This window comes from Heloderma suspectum, chromosome 4, assembly GCF_057233095.1.
Source record: "Heloderma suspectum isolate Gila_16-S chromosome 4, 16-S_ref, whole genome shotgun sequence".
Lineage (NCBI taxonomy): Eukaryota > Metazoa > Chordata > Lepidosauria > Squamata > Helodermatidae > Heloderma > Heloderma suspectum.
The window spans coordinates 283,376,052-283,391,162 of record NC_139461.1 but is presented as its reverse complement, the minus strand read 5'-3'; the positions used below and the strand labels follow the sequence as shown (position 1 = coordinate 283,391,162).

The 15,111-nt window shown below is 40.4% G+C and overlaps 1 protein-coding gene across 3 annotated transcripts in view; it reads right to left on the bottom strand.

The window, feature by feature from the left end:
• The window catches only part of EYA2 (EYA transcriptional coactivator and phosphatase 2), a 203,797-nt gene extending 189,337 nt beyond the window's left edge, over positions 1 to 14,460 (bottom strand). Inside the window, exon 1 of one of the 3 annotated variants that reach the window (XM_084854031.1) lies at positions 14,347 to 14,460. The gene's annotated coding sequence lies outside the window, so the exon portion shown is untranslated. Of the gene's footprint in view, positions 1 to 13,760; positions 14,156 to 14,346 lie in introns of those variants that run through there. The other 2 variants (XM_084854032.1, XM_084854030.1) reach the window with 2 other exon arrangements.
• Between the last annotated feature and the right edge of the window lie 651 nt (positions 14,461 to 15,111).

Below are 15,111 nucleotides of genomic sequence, written 5' to 3'. Positions count from 1 at the left end.
GTCAGAATATATTTGCTCCTCAGAGCTCTCTCTCTTTCTCTCTCTGTCTCTCACAAAGCTGCACACTTTTGGGAAGCTGTAATTCTCCAGGTGTTGTTGGACTCCAAACTCTCATCAGCCAATTGTCAGGCATGATGGGAAATGTAGTCCAACAACAGCTGGTGGATGACAGGTTCTCCACCCCTGAACTAAGGTGAAAGGCAACTCTTCACCCCCACATACTCCACCTAGGCTACAAAAATGCTTGGGAAATGGGTTGCTTTGGGTGCTTGTTGTTGCTGGGGCAAGATAATTTCTCTTCTGAAATATTTAACATATTTCCACCAAAGTTATTCTGATCTTTATTTTTATAAATGTCAGTAAAGTGTTGAGTTGGATTTCTGACATGAAAAGCTAATGTCAGTAGGATGAAAGCTGATTCAAAGCTTGCTCTCCGCTAGCTCATTCCTCCCTTTTTCATTGGCAATTTTCTAGATATGGTACTGGCTAAAGGGAATAAGAAGAACAAGAAAGACTAGGAAAAGAGGGAGAGGAGGAGAACTCAACTGATGCTAAAATACAGCCAACACATTTTAATATGAAACCTTTTGTGGGTTTCATATTGCCAGTACAGACTGATGTACTAGGTCCTAATATAACACCAGCTGAGGTTCCTTTCTCTCCTTTCCTAATGGTTCTATAGACAAAGTGAGTACGAGCAAAGGGGCAACATTCTTTCATCAAGATTACTTTATGTAAACTATAGTCAAGCACAAGGCTAGAGATATCCATGGTGGGTGGTCTCTTGGGCCCCTAAGAACTTGATACCACTTCCTCACCTTTCCATAGGGCTGGTCTTTAACAATTTAATACAGCTTTCAAAAACTATTATCTTCCAGTCCTTGTCATTCATAGCACTACACTTACCAATACCCAAGAAGATTAAAACAGTTGTTGTTGCGGCTGTTGTTGTTGTTGTTGTTATTATTATTATTATTATTATTTGGTGTAAGGATGAACAAAGTCATTATCAGACTGCAGTACATAGAAAAAATGCTGGTGAATGAAAGTGGCAGTACCAGCTTCTCAGTGGGGTCTAAAATCGATAACTTCCTCTTTTGAGCCTTCAAATTTAGACATCAAGGAGAGGAAAAAGTTATAACCCTGCCTCCCATCCCTCACCCTCTTTAAAAACTATAACTTCTAGGTTAGTTGGTATATATAACAAGCCCATTTAAGACTCTTAATATAAAAACATAGTTTTGTAATTGGGTTTACATGTTAATTGCTAGCTAATGCCAGTGACACTGACACTATTGGTGGGGGGAACAGACATATGTGACTGAGTGAATAAGTTGTTTGGACAATTCAACTGGGTTTGAATTTCTGATCAGCCTCCAAACTCAGGGCTAAACTACATGCTACATTAAATACCCAATGTGCAGCTGATCCTCACAATTTTGTTTACATTCATGTAACCACCACCACCACCCGCAAATCTGGAACAGGACCACTATGTATGGATAGGGTAGGTTTAAACCTTCCCTACCCAGCCACTTTCCCCCAACCCAAATTCATTCCCCTCCCCATGGTGTGGGCTGAAAAAACTAAAAGAGGAAGAGAGAGAGAGAGAGAGAGATCAGTTGGTGCCAATGAAGGCCTTGTTAGCTGGTTCAGTAAGCTGGCACTGGTTAACACGGCTTTGACCACCACCTTCATAAAAAATAAAGCAAGTACAGGACCAAGTGGAGAACCTCTACCATAGACCATATTGAGCTAGATGGGCCAGTTTTCTGACTCAGTATAGAGGCAGCTAGCTTCCTATGTTCCTAGCCTAACACCCTCACAAGGCTGTTTTGAGGATAATGGGGGGACCCTTCTATGTTGCCTTCACTTCTTGACGGAAGTGGGACAGAAATGCAATAAATACATGAAATGTAACTGTAAAAATGGAAAGCATGGATCCACCCATGCTGCTTTGTAATGTCATTGCCATACATACAGATGATCAAGTGACCTCATACTGCGCACTGGTATTTATTTATTTATTTATTTATTAAATTTATTAATCGCCCATCTGGCTGGTCACCCAGCCACTCTAGGCGATGTAGCTAGATCAGTGAAGTTTGGCCTATCTGAAAGAAAAAATCCTTCCATTTTACCTGGTTCAGATGGTTACTGAGCAAGTGAGACAGCACATCAAGTTGCTTCCTATCTATGCTTTATCATACCACTGCTTCATTTTGAGGACTATGTGAATATGCAGCGAGTATGGAAGGTTTAAACATGTGCCAAACAGACAAGGAAACAGACCTCTTCTCCAAGAAAAATTAAGCGCGAAACACACACACACACGTCATTACAAAACTACTATGGAGCACAATATGTACATAAAGCTTCATAGCTTTATAAAAGATATCTCAGGACAGTTCTATGGCCATGTTAGAAACAATAACAGCCCTCCCCTATCTCGCCTGCTCCCAAACTTACTCCAAATATTGAACATTTCCCCCACACCCCACTTCCCTCTTTGGTTCCATTTCTTGAGGGTTCATGAGAAGCATTACCATTTCTCCCACATTTTGTGTGTGCGTGCTGAATATCAGAAAGTCTTTCCCTTCCACCTCTTTGTACACAGCAACTAATCACACCCCTCTGTAAGTTGTTCGCTGCCATACATCTTAATTTAAAAGGCATGGTTTTGTCTGAGGTTATTGACCAGTCCGCCATCTTTTCCTGGTTACAGAGCATGTCTGGAGTGCTGATGGCTTTTTTATTGGGGGGTTGGACTCGATGGTCTTATAGGCCCCTTCCAACCCTAATATTCTATGATTCTATGATTATTATTACAACTTGCCTTTCTGTGCATGTCAGAGCCACAAGCCAGCTCACAAAATAAGACAGTAACTAAATCAACAATGTAAATTAGGCAAGACAAATGAATATACAAACATGCCTTTTGATTAAAATAAACAGGTATGGCATGTCTGTATATTCATCTTACTTTTATATCCCACCTTTCAATGCAAAGACATTCCCAGTGTGGCTGACAAAGTTAAAATGAAAGCAACAAAGACAAACAACAACCACCAATATAAGAGCAGCAACTAAAAACAGATCCCAGCACAAGTTAAAAGCCCAGGAAAAAAGAAAAAAAGGTGCTTGCCTGGCACAGAAAGTACAACAGAGTAGGCGCCACATGCGCTTATCTTGGGACACCAATCCACAAGCAGGGTGCCACCACTAAGAAAGCCCTTCCCCCAGTTGCTATTACCTCAATTCAATGGCAGCAGCACTCAGAGGAGGGCCTCTGAAGATGACCCAAGCATAGTGTGAGACCATTGGTCCATCCAGCCCAGTACTGACTGTACCATAACTAGCTGTCTTGGGGCCAAAATACATACAGTGGGGCATTCGTGCATATTTATACATGTTTCTGCCTTGTTCACATATAAAGTGGAGGGGGGAGCTATTTTTAACTTGAGAAGCATACAGATTATTTAATGTATTTACTACATTTATACCCCACCTTTCCTCCAAGGAGCTCAAGCTGGCTGGCTTATATGGTTCTCTTTCCCCCACACATTTTATCCTCACAATGACCCTGGAGGTCATCCAGTGAGTTGCAAGTCTGAGTGGGGATTTGAACCTGAGTCTCCCAATCCTATTCTGACACTAACCACTACATTCTCCCCACCTTATCTTGCAGTGCTCTGTTGCTTCATTTGCTTTTCCCCTGTAACCCAGTTCAGATATTGGAACTAAGCCAGACTTGGGATAAAATTGCTTCAAGCAATGGGCCACATTGGGAAGAGGGGTAAGCTGTCATCTACATCCTGTTTCTTATGTTGATTTCACCCCACAGCCCCTAATTTATTTACAAACAGGGAAGAAACATACACAAAAACACACAACACCCCCCTCCACATGCATGTTGGTTCACAGTGGATCCAGACTTGGTCATACTTGGAGTAGATCCACTGAAATCAATGGGAGTAATTTAAGTCCCATTGATTTCAATGGGCTTACTCTAAGCATGAGTAAATCTGGATCCAACCCTTAGATATCTTTTTCCCAGCCATTCTACTGGAGATCCTTTTAATGCAGTCTTCCCCAACCTGCTGCCCTCAAGATGTGTTGGACTACAACTCTCATCCATGCTGGGTGGGGATGATGGGAGCTGTAGTCCAATACATATAGAGGGCTCCAGGTTGAGGAAGGCTGTTTGAATTTATTGACCTGGTTGGGGGGGGGGGGTCTGCATGCTAAGCATGCTTCTGGGCAATTGGTTAGTTCCTGTCACGGAACAATGAAGTCAATAAAGCTGCAGTAAAAAACCCATCCTGAAACGTCAGCTTACCAAACACTTTCTAAAATAATAAGAGAAACATCTTGACTGACATTCTGAAGACCAACAATGAACTCTTTCCCCTAAGGAAACCTGGTGAGTTTCGAATAGGAGAGAGTTCCAACAGGTGGGTACTGCAATCAAGGAAGCTGTTTTTTGTAGTCAACAGCCTAGTTTCATAAAGTTGTAGCACTCTGAACAGGATCCCATAAGCTGACCAGAGGACACGAGTCCAGGGCAGAGTTTTAAGCCAGAAAGGATGATGAGGGGTGGATGGAACGCTGTGTAGCACTGTGGTGGGAGAGCCTGCCAACTTGCATGTCTAGTCAACCTAGAGTAGATACAAAACAGGCCAGCCAGTTCTGCCCTACTTGCTAGGCAAAAGCTTTACTTTAAAAACAAAAATATCAATCTCTGGCCCTGTGAAGCAACCAAAGCCCCTAGGATGCTGCATATGGGACCAGCTGTGGTTCTGTTTCGTTCAGCTTCTCTGCCTACACCAATGCCTGTAAGGGTCCCAGAGTGGCACTGCTGCACCAGAGTGGAGTAGGGCATGCATCCTCTTACTAGGGTGGGAGACATTTCCACATGGAGTAATCCCAAGCATTTGGAGAGAGAGAGTGTGAGAGAGTGTGTGCAGGAGAAAGAGAGAACAGGACCATATGAAAGGCAACAAATGAGTGGTAAAGCTCATGTGACTGGCCCAAGTCAAGTGGTTCTGGGATTCACACACTTCTTGCAGCCACAGGAGATTGCACCATGGGAAATTCATCACCACCACTGCCACGGGCGAGTCTGAAAAGTGCTGCTGTTGCTGCTCCTGCTGTGCTCGCACTCTTGTCTAGTCAGAGCCTACTCTGGAACACACCAAGGACTATGTATTCTGGGAACATAGTGCTAGAGAGCTTCAGCTATTGGGTAGTATAGAGATGAAACCAATCAATCGATCAATCAATCAACAATGGAAATGAGCCCTTTCAACCAGTTTATACCAGAGGCGGAGAACCTGTGGCCCAAGGGGTTGTTGGGCTACAATTCCCATCATTCCTGGTCACTGGCCATGCAGGCTGAGGCTGATAGGAGTTGTAGTCCAACATCTGACAGGACACAGATTCTGCACCCCTGATTATACCTTATTTTCCCTTCCCTGTTAATCATCACATATGGTTTAATTCAGTCCGACTTCGGCAAACACAGAGACACACAGATGAATTTAAAGAGCTATGCATTTCACAACGGCTGAGCTAACTACATAGACAATTCAAGCATGGACATGTTTTTGCTAATGGTTTTAATTTTGATTTTTCCAATCTCTGCTATGCATATTTAAGCATTTAGCACATATGACCATCCAACACATTTTGGAGTAACTACTCTGTTCTTACAACCTAGACACGCACACAAATTGTAGAAGACCCAAGAGAACTCAGTGTCCAATATAATTATCTATTTTGACTCCTTCCAAAATATGGCACCCATTTTTCCTGTTATAAATGTAAATGCATGAAAGACGCCTGTTTTGCTAAAAACAGACATAGGATCATCAATGCCATTTGAAACAAAGTAATAATTTTTTACAGAAAGAGAAGGGACCATGGTTAAGAGAAAAAAACCCTGCATTTTAAAATCAGTTATTTATTGTTCATTTTCACACCAGTTTTACTTATACAACTTTAGTAAGCATTTTGTTTCTTACATGAGAGTATATATGGTTCCTTGTGGTATTCCTAAAAACGTACCATGGATCATCTCATATCAAGCCATACCGCATTAAAGACACGAACAAGCTGCATTTTATGTCAAGAATGCATAAGATTCTCCATTTCTGTGAATAGAACTAGAACTTGTGTCACTCCCCTCTCCCATATTAAAATCATGGGGGGAAACACAATTCACAGTTTTAAAGATTAGCATTCCAAGTCTAATGTCCTCCAAAAGAATGTCCGGCTTACATCCTTTGTCTGAATAATAGTAAAGCTGAGATCTGATTGGTTCTAAACATTTATTTCTGAATTATACTGTAAATCAAGCAATTAAGTAAGCTTAATAGGAGCAGTGATCACACACTTTCTGTCCCACCCATTTAATAACATTATTGCCGGAGGCAGATTCTACAAGTATGGTGTATGCTGGTTAAAATTTATTTCTTTTGTATGTTGTAACATATTAGTTTTATTTAAAAATCTTCTTGGTTTTTGATCTATTAGTTCACATTTGTTTTACTACAGCAATGTATACAAACTTACTGCCTTAAGGAAGGGTAAAAAAGAAAAAGAAAATGGATAAAAGCTACTTCTCTTTGCAGTAGGCAAAAGAGAAAAGAAAAGAACCCCCTAATTAAATATACTTGAGGGAGAAAAGGTATTTCAAAAGACTTTGATATTGACAATGTAGTATTTTCTTAACCTATATTGATGAACACAAAAGTGTCCTCTTTTGCCTAATGGAAACAGTTTCTTTTTAAAAATCCTGCCCAATAGTCATACCAGTCTTATGAGTCTTCAGATCTATATTTAAGTTTCAGGTACATTTCAAGACCAAGGGTTTAAGCCTTTACAATAAGAGGAAGGGTGAGGGTTGTGCCATACTATGTCGGTCACAAACAGCTTGGTTTTGTATGAACATTGTTCTTAACATTTTTTCAGGAGAGACTTTCCTGTGGGATCTCTAATATTTTATATCAAATATTCAGTGCACTTAATAAACAAGGAATGTGCATTTAGCCCTGGCATCACAATACAACAGCACATCATAGGTGATTTTACTAGCTATTATCTGACCTATCCAGTGTTATATCTTGTCCTTAGAGACTGTTCCTGTATCCATTCAGGTTTAATGAATTACCAGTGAAACATGAACATATACCTAAACATTCATCTGCCTTAACATGCCCGATGTCAAATCTAGAATCTTAAGGAAGATTTAAGGGGGTGGGAGTCAGTGAGTCTGCACAACTACTGTAATCTCATTACAGCAAATGCTCATACATATGTAGGATGTTTGTTTGCCGTGGCTGTAAGATCTTAGATTTCTATTTTATTGGATTTGGATGGTATTTTTATTATTTATTGTTTATTTTGTATATTTATATCCCACCTTTCCATATGGAATGTCCAATGTCCCCAATGCCAAAGACAAATCTTATAAATGTAAGATTTATCACATAAAAAGAAAAAACCACATCTTACAGCAATGCTTAGCCCAAGCTTTTGGGATGCAAACTGTAAAACCACCACCAAATATGGGATTGACAAAGGGCCCAGTCCGAAATAAACGGACACTGAAATAATAAGCAACTTGTGGAAGATTCTCTCCGCCCACCCAATGACTGTGAGTGTTTTCACAGCATGCATGGGTGAATAGGAAAGAAAACTGGCGTAGCTATTTAGATCAACCAATGTGTAAAGTTAATGGGCCAGAAGCGATAAATGAAGACATTTCTTACAGTCTCGTGCACTCTGTATGCAATGTAAAATTGAAAGGACTGCTTCTGTGGTAACAGTCAGAACATGTACAATATGAAACAGTAGCACCATAGATATTAAATAAACGTGTTCATATGGAACCCCTAGTGTGAAAAGTTAAAGCAGCACACTAGTGATGGTAATTTAATCAGAAGGGCCCGTCTGTTCATTTGTTGCTCCCCACAAAAAAGATGGTATCAAGTGTTTTGTATTGCTTGGCTATTTATGATTTGTCTAGACTACTAAATTAATTGCAACAGTCTTTTTTGAGGTCAGTATTTAAAAGTACAGGCCACAGTTCAGTGCGCTATTATATTTACTAAAGACCCAGTGAATTCAACAGGGTCTAAGTGCACATAAGCATGTGCTGGGATTGTATATCTCCTCACCAGCTTAATAAGCATTTCAAACATACATACATATGCACCGCATGAGGTAACTTTGGCCCAGCATATGCGAATTAAAAATACTTTTAAGTCCTATTGATTTCAGTGGGAGAGGTAAGCAAGTGGTTAAATCAATTGCTTGATTTAAGTCGCACACATGTTTAAATACTATACTTAAAGAATAAGTATTTATTCTATAAGTATTTACTAAAAGTATAAGAAATACTTAAATAAGATAGCAAATAGGATAAAACTTGCTGAACAGGCAATCTTCATGGCAAAAGCTAGTTTAGTGAAGACTATTTCAAGATCCTATAACTTTCGATATTTAGAAATGATAGAACATATGTATTTCATTTGTAATTTTGTAAAATATTGCACTGGTTACTCTCTTTGTGAAACGTGCTTCTCTCCCTTCTTGCAGGCTGGTTACAAGGCAATGAATAAAAATAGAATAAATGGTTGTGTAATAGAAACAAATTACAACTGCATGCATACACTGGATGAACCAAGCTAGACTACGCCACATTCAAGACGCAGTTCATGTGATAACAGATGGGCTATTTGCCCACAAAATATCACATTTTAGTGCTGATTTTCCTTGACATTAATTTTGTTATTCACATTCTGTTGAGATTGCAGTAAAAACCCTGTATGCTTCACATAAATTGTGCACAACCATGACAAAGTGTAGCTGTCCAATGGCAAATCAACTCTAGCTATAGGAAATATCTCATATATGCTTAGCATAAGCAAGTTTTCACATTTCTATATTGTATGTATATACTTTGTATATGCACTTTTGTCTTTCCTTTTTTTCAAGGAAGGGTAAGGTAGAGAGAAGGGGTCTCATCTTTTGGTTCATCCCCAAAACATTCTAGGAGGCCACCCAAATCATGTGGTGCTGGATATTTTTTAAAGAGTGCCTCTGATCTACTGTATTTTCCTCAGGTGTTATGTGTGGCATCCAAACCCAAAGGGGAACACTTGGCCACTACATACATCAGTGTAACAAAATTCAGTTCTGTTCCCCTTGTATCAACCCATAACTTTTAAAAAAAAAGAAAATGCATTTAAGCGAGAGAGTAAAATAGGATGGTTTTTCCTCTTTTCCTTACAGGAGAGCCTCTGGACCTTTCTGCAATGGCTGAATAATCCAAGCCCCCAAGGTACAGACATCGAGATACGCACTGTCGTTATTTCTTTGCCACCTAATTGTGGGATTTATCCTCACCTGATTAAAACGGGGTGTTTGTTAAACACCATTAGAGGAGTTAAGATCTATAGATAAAGACTAGATGTCCTCATCACTTTGGGGGCCGCTTCTCCACTGCTTTCTGAATGGACTTATGGCGCTTATAAATCTAAACAAGGACCAAGGTAATTTGGGGCAGCTTTTCTTCCATAGAGAAAGGAAGGAAGGAAAAGAGAGGAGACAGAAAAAGCTATTTCTTTTAATTGTTCTGAATCTGTTTAGCTCTAAGTCTTATTCTTGCTTGGGTGGGTCCTATGAAGAGGGTGTCGTACTTCATTTCAGGGTGGTGAGGACAAGCCGCAGTACACAAACCTAAACAAGCTATATTACTGCCTGGCTAAATTATGCATCCAAACACATTTTTGGAACTGCTTGTAATAAATTCATATTTACTTACACAGCATTTTCAACTACAAGCTGTAACAAAGTAGTGAAACCAAAACTGAAATTATTTACACTTGGCGGTGAATTTGTTCTGCCGCTTTTGTGGTTTTATAGGGCAAAATATATAACTTAAGATCAATACTATGTTATCCTTCACATCAAAGTAGATATTTTTATTTTAGAGGTATAAACTGATAAAACCCAAAAGTAACCAAATATTCCCCCCGCAACCCCTTATCCACACAGCTTAGATGGTGGTATCTGAAACATTCCTTTACAACCTACCAAATTACCTCAAGGGTAAATCCCTATTTGTGTTTTTCCTTAAAACAGTAAGGTTTTTATCTGGTTACAGTTTACACTCTGTGCATTAAAACCAAAGGCATGAATGAGCCAAAGTTACACAGTTTTAAGTCCCACTGATTTCAACAGGATGGAGTTAAGAAAGTTCTTAACTATCCCACTGAATTCAATGTGATTGAAAAGCACTTATTTTAACTGAGTTTCACCCAGAGTATTTAACTTGAAACATGTTATGTTAACTATTTATCCTTAATTATTTTAACTTATTTTGGGTGTTGGGGAAATATTTTCTCATGGATGCAATTTTGTTTTCTAGTTGATATAAATCTTTGAAATACTGTTCCTTAAAAAAAAAATTCTGGTAACAATTTTCTCATTAAGTGAGAATTAATTGTGCCTGTGAATGTACTGCACAAGGAGATTATAGGAAAGACTAGTCATCAGTACCTTCAGGCTTCACTAGTTGGAGATACCTTACAAAAATCCATGTGTCAATAACAAAATATGTCAGAGATAAAACTAGATTCCTGAACTGAAGGGGGGGGGGGGCTTGATGGCCTAAATGGCTCCTTCCAAATCTATGATTCTTTGAAAATGGGGGAAGAGAACTTGATAGGAACTGCAACAGATTACAAAACATGCCAGTAAACAGAGGGATGGCCAGTCACTTCTGAGTAGACATATAGGATTGTACTATTAATGTAGATAAAATAATGACTACATATATAATATGTGTGTGTGTGTGTATGTGTGGATTCCTCCAGCCATATATATATAAATTAATTTTAAGCATTTCAGTGGAAATTAATTATGAAACTAACACAGGACAAACAGCTGGAAAACTCATGCCACATTTACACCAACTTAACTTCCATTTTGGCTAAAATGCTAATTACCACTCAAACAAATTATTCCTTTTGGGGCAAAATGGTTAGTAATTCATGTTCAGATGTTAATGTGGTGTCATCGTAATGCAAATCTCCAGAAGATAATAGACATACAAATACATTGGTGCTTACATCATTAACAAAACAGCTACAAGTTCAGTCTTGGTTTTTGCTACAGCAATAGGTCTGGTGCATTTCAGTCATCCAGTAATGTTACAGATTCATCCAGCCAGACCCACCTTTCAAAACCCTTATAGCAAAAGTATAAAAATAAGAAAAGCACCACCTTCCAGATGCAGTAGTAATTAGGACCCGAGCAGTCTTGATTTACAATACCTTTGAAGTTACGTTCTGCAAGGTCTTTGGTGTGTGGAGTGCATCTCCTGAGTATATGCTATTGTTTGTTACCAGCTTTAAAATCTCATTTCAAGAGTGTGGTTGAAATGTAGCTGGTGTCTTCAAAGTATAGCTGTACTTGAGGATCTTATGCACTAATTTCAGAGAGAAGACACCACATTTTATAGTCCGAGTGGAAGGAAAGCTGGTCAAAGCTGCAGGTTTAAAAAGCAGCAGCACCAGCAGTATAGCACAGCTTAAAGAAAGTCAATTTGCTAGAGTAAAACAGTAGAAAAATGCAGGGAAAAGTAGGACCAGAATATACTATTTAACCCATTTTCATCTTCCAAAATGCCTTCTCAATTGTCAGGATCAGCACACAGAAGCATCTAAACTCACAGAAGTCAGATGAAAATGAGTCACCATACTTTGGATTTATATTACTTCCTAGGAATTGTCCAAATGCAGTTAAGTTGTCTGTAAAACTTTGCACCAAGTAGATTGAACACCACAACCATGTTCTGGCCCATTGCTTTAAGAGTGTTAACGGATGCATACACCTGAGATTGCTTCAAACAAAACTGATATGGAACAATAGAACATTTAATTGGTACACCACGTGTACTTAAAATGTTCAGTTTTCCATCCAGAAGGAGTATATCAATCTAAAAAAGATTAGTTAAGAAACATAGCAAGCTATATACCAGTAATTTCCTTCAGGGGCCCTTCTCTGGGCTCAAGCATTTAATTTCACACTCACAAGCATACTTATTATGTATAAATTGCTCTAACTTTTCTTCTGGAGACAGTAAATCAATTGCCGGTTTGTAATAAACCCTAATTTTAGAGAGACTTTTTTATTCTGTCCATTAAACCCACATCATATAATTAAGTTTGAATTATGATGGAATACACAAAACTCAATCTTCCCTGTAGGCTTGAACAAATAATAAGAATAATAATAATTATTATTATTACTACACTAAAATGAATTAAAGTATTGGAACCCAAGGTGAAATGATATCCACAGTTTATATTACAAAAGGTATCTTTAAATACTACAGTCTTATTGATAAAAGCAGCCACAACATTATATGGGCAAACTGCCAATCACTTGCAACTTTATTTTTTATTTTTTAAACAGATTCCCACCACCACCACCTTATGTTCCCCTGTGTGGCAAGCGCTAAACAGTACACACATAAAAAAAAGTGAATCAGATGTAACCTTAGTACTGATGCTACATTTACAGAATCAATAATATTTGTAACCTACACCTTTAAAATTACAGTGCGGTTCTTAAAGTCCCAATTAATATTCATCCCAAACATATAAAAACAGGAACAATGATAAGTAATGAGAACATTATGAGCACTGATCTCTCCAAGATAAGTAGAAAGATGAAATTATCCATAATGTAAGAGACTGAACGTTTGTCCCTTCACTGGGCATATTAATTTCCCTGAAATGAACCATTGTTATCATCACTGGTGGGTTATGTGCACTGTTTTCACACACAACTGAAACTTTTTTCTCTGATACCTACATTATATCCCCAAGCATTTGACAAAATACCTAAAATTCCATGTATTAATACTCAACAAGTGAATAAGGACAGTGAATCAATATTCACCTACTCAAGGTAATGCAAGAGGTTTAGTAAATCTTCTGCAAACCCATTCGACATGCAGAGAAATCTTTCCATATGTTGCGAACAAAAACTATCCAGACAAGGTGATGACTTAAAAAAAACTTTTGCAACATACCCCCAGTGCAACGCCATCACTAGAAAGAGTGAATCTGTCAAATTCCACAGCCAGTGGACAGATACGAAAGTTTTACAGAATGCCCCACCAGTGAACATAAACAAGGCGGGGGGAGGAAGAGAGATATATTCACCAACCATTCAACTTTCTAAGCCGCATTGATAGAGAGCATATATAGAGCTTCCCCACACACACACCGCACAGCCCTCCCCAAAGCCACTTGGAAACACACAGGGATTTAAGTTTATGGGAAATATTTGTAACACTTAAAATTAGAGGGAGAGAAAATAAATGAATAAGATGCCGATCTTTCCCCCCTCAGAAAAGCTGCGGGGAGGAGAACCCAGGCTGGGGCAAGATGTGATCCCACGTAAGGTCTAAGCTAGCAGTAACCACACACCCCCCCCCCAACAAAAAAACAAAACCCTGTCCTGTCGGGGGAGGTTCAAGGGTCGTCCCTCGGCTTGGGAATGTGGCTTGCCCCAGCCCCGCTCCCGTTCAGACAAGTGCGCTCGCGGGCTGCCCAACGCGCGCAGCATCGCCAGCCTGCGCCCGGCGCCTCTCCGCAAAATCAAGGACCCGAGGAGGGCAGAGAGGGAGGGGACGGAGGGAGGGAGGGAACAGCGAGGGGGGGGGGGTCCCGTCCACTCACCGCAGGCTGCCGCAGAGCGTCTGGCGCCGCCGAGCTCCCTGTCCCCCGCAGCCGCCTGCCTGCGCGCGAGGAGGAGGAGAGTGAGCGAGCGAGCGAGCGAGCCTGCGGTTTAAAGCCGCCCGGTGCCGCTCCGGCGGGGAAAGTCCGCACCCGGTAAGCGCACGATTCGCTTCCCTGCAAGAAATGTGCCCTCCAAACTCCTCACGCGGTCCCAGTGAGCATGTGCGCGCGAGGTTTGCACATGCCCATTCAGCGGGAAGGATGCTGCCGCCTTGCCCTTACCTTGCCCTTTACCTAAAGTTCAGCAGCTTTTGCGCACAGGCACAAAAGTCTTCGCAGGGTGGATGAGACGGTCGGGGTGTGTGTGTGTGTGAGTGAGTGAGAGAGAGAGAGGGAGAGAGAGAGAGATGTACAGAGCGTAAAGAGCGAATGATGGGTGTGCAATGAAGGGAGGGGGCGGGAGGAAGGCGAAGGAAAAAGAGAGAAAGAGACCGGTCATCTGTAATATTCTAATTTCTTTTTTAGGGGGTGTGGGGGGAAGACTATACTTGGTAAAGTTGCTTGCAAACAGAGCATCTCCTATTACCGTGCGCTGAATTGTAACCCGAGGAGTGAGTTCCAGGAGCTTTCTCTTGGTGATTACATAGTGCAAGATACATACACGAGAGCTTCAAAGCACGCAAGAAGCATTTGCTAGCACGCGGACTCATGAGCCGGAGTCGCTTTCAGATTTGCTTCACCCTCTCCCCCTCCCCACCCCACACGCACTTCTAAACTGTAACGATTTCCAGAGGGGAGCCATGTTATTGCAACACGGTCTTGTAGCACCTTAAACACTAAGCCATTTCAGTCATGAGCTTTCGTGGCCCGTATAGCCCACCTCATCAGATGCATGGAGTATTGCAGCTGATGAAGAAGGCTATAGTCCACGAAAGCTTATGCCAGAATAAATTGCTTAGGCTTTAAGGTGCTACAAGATCCTTCGTTGTCTTTACTTTTGAATTGGTGTTTTTCACCCTCAGTCCTAGGGTGAACTTAGTTGAAAGTAAACTCTTATTTGTTTCAAGGGAACTTGCAGCGTAATGCTAAGTATGTTTACTGATTTCAGTGGAGTTTATAGCAATGATTGCGCCAATCTTATGCGCATCATTTACTTGAGAGTAAGCTCCATTGGGCACGGTAGGATTTACATCTGAGTAAACATGCATAGGATTTCACTGTATGTTTCCAATTACAGGCTTAGATCCCAGTAACATCATGGTGGTACACATTTTATTCATAACATAAGTAAGTTCCACACCACTGAATGCAATGGGAGCTACTCCGTGGGATGTGTGTTTAAGACTGCGAC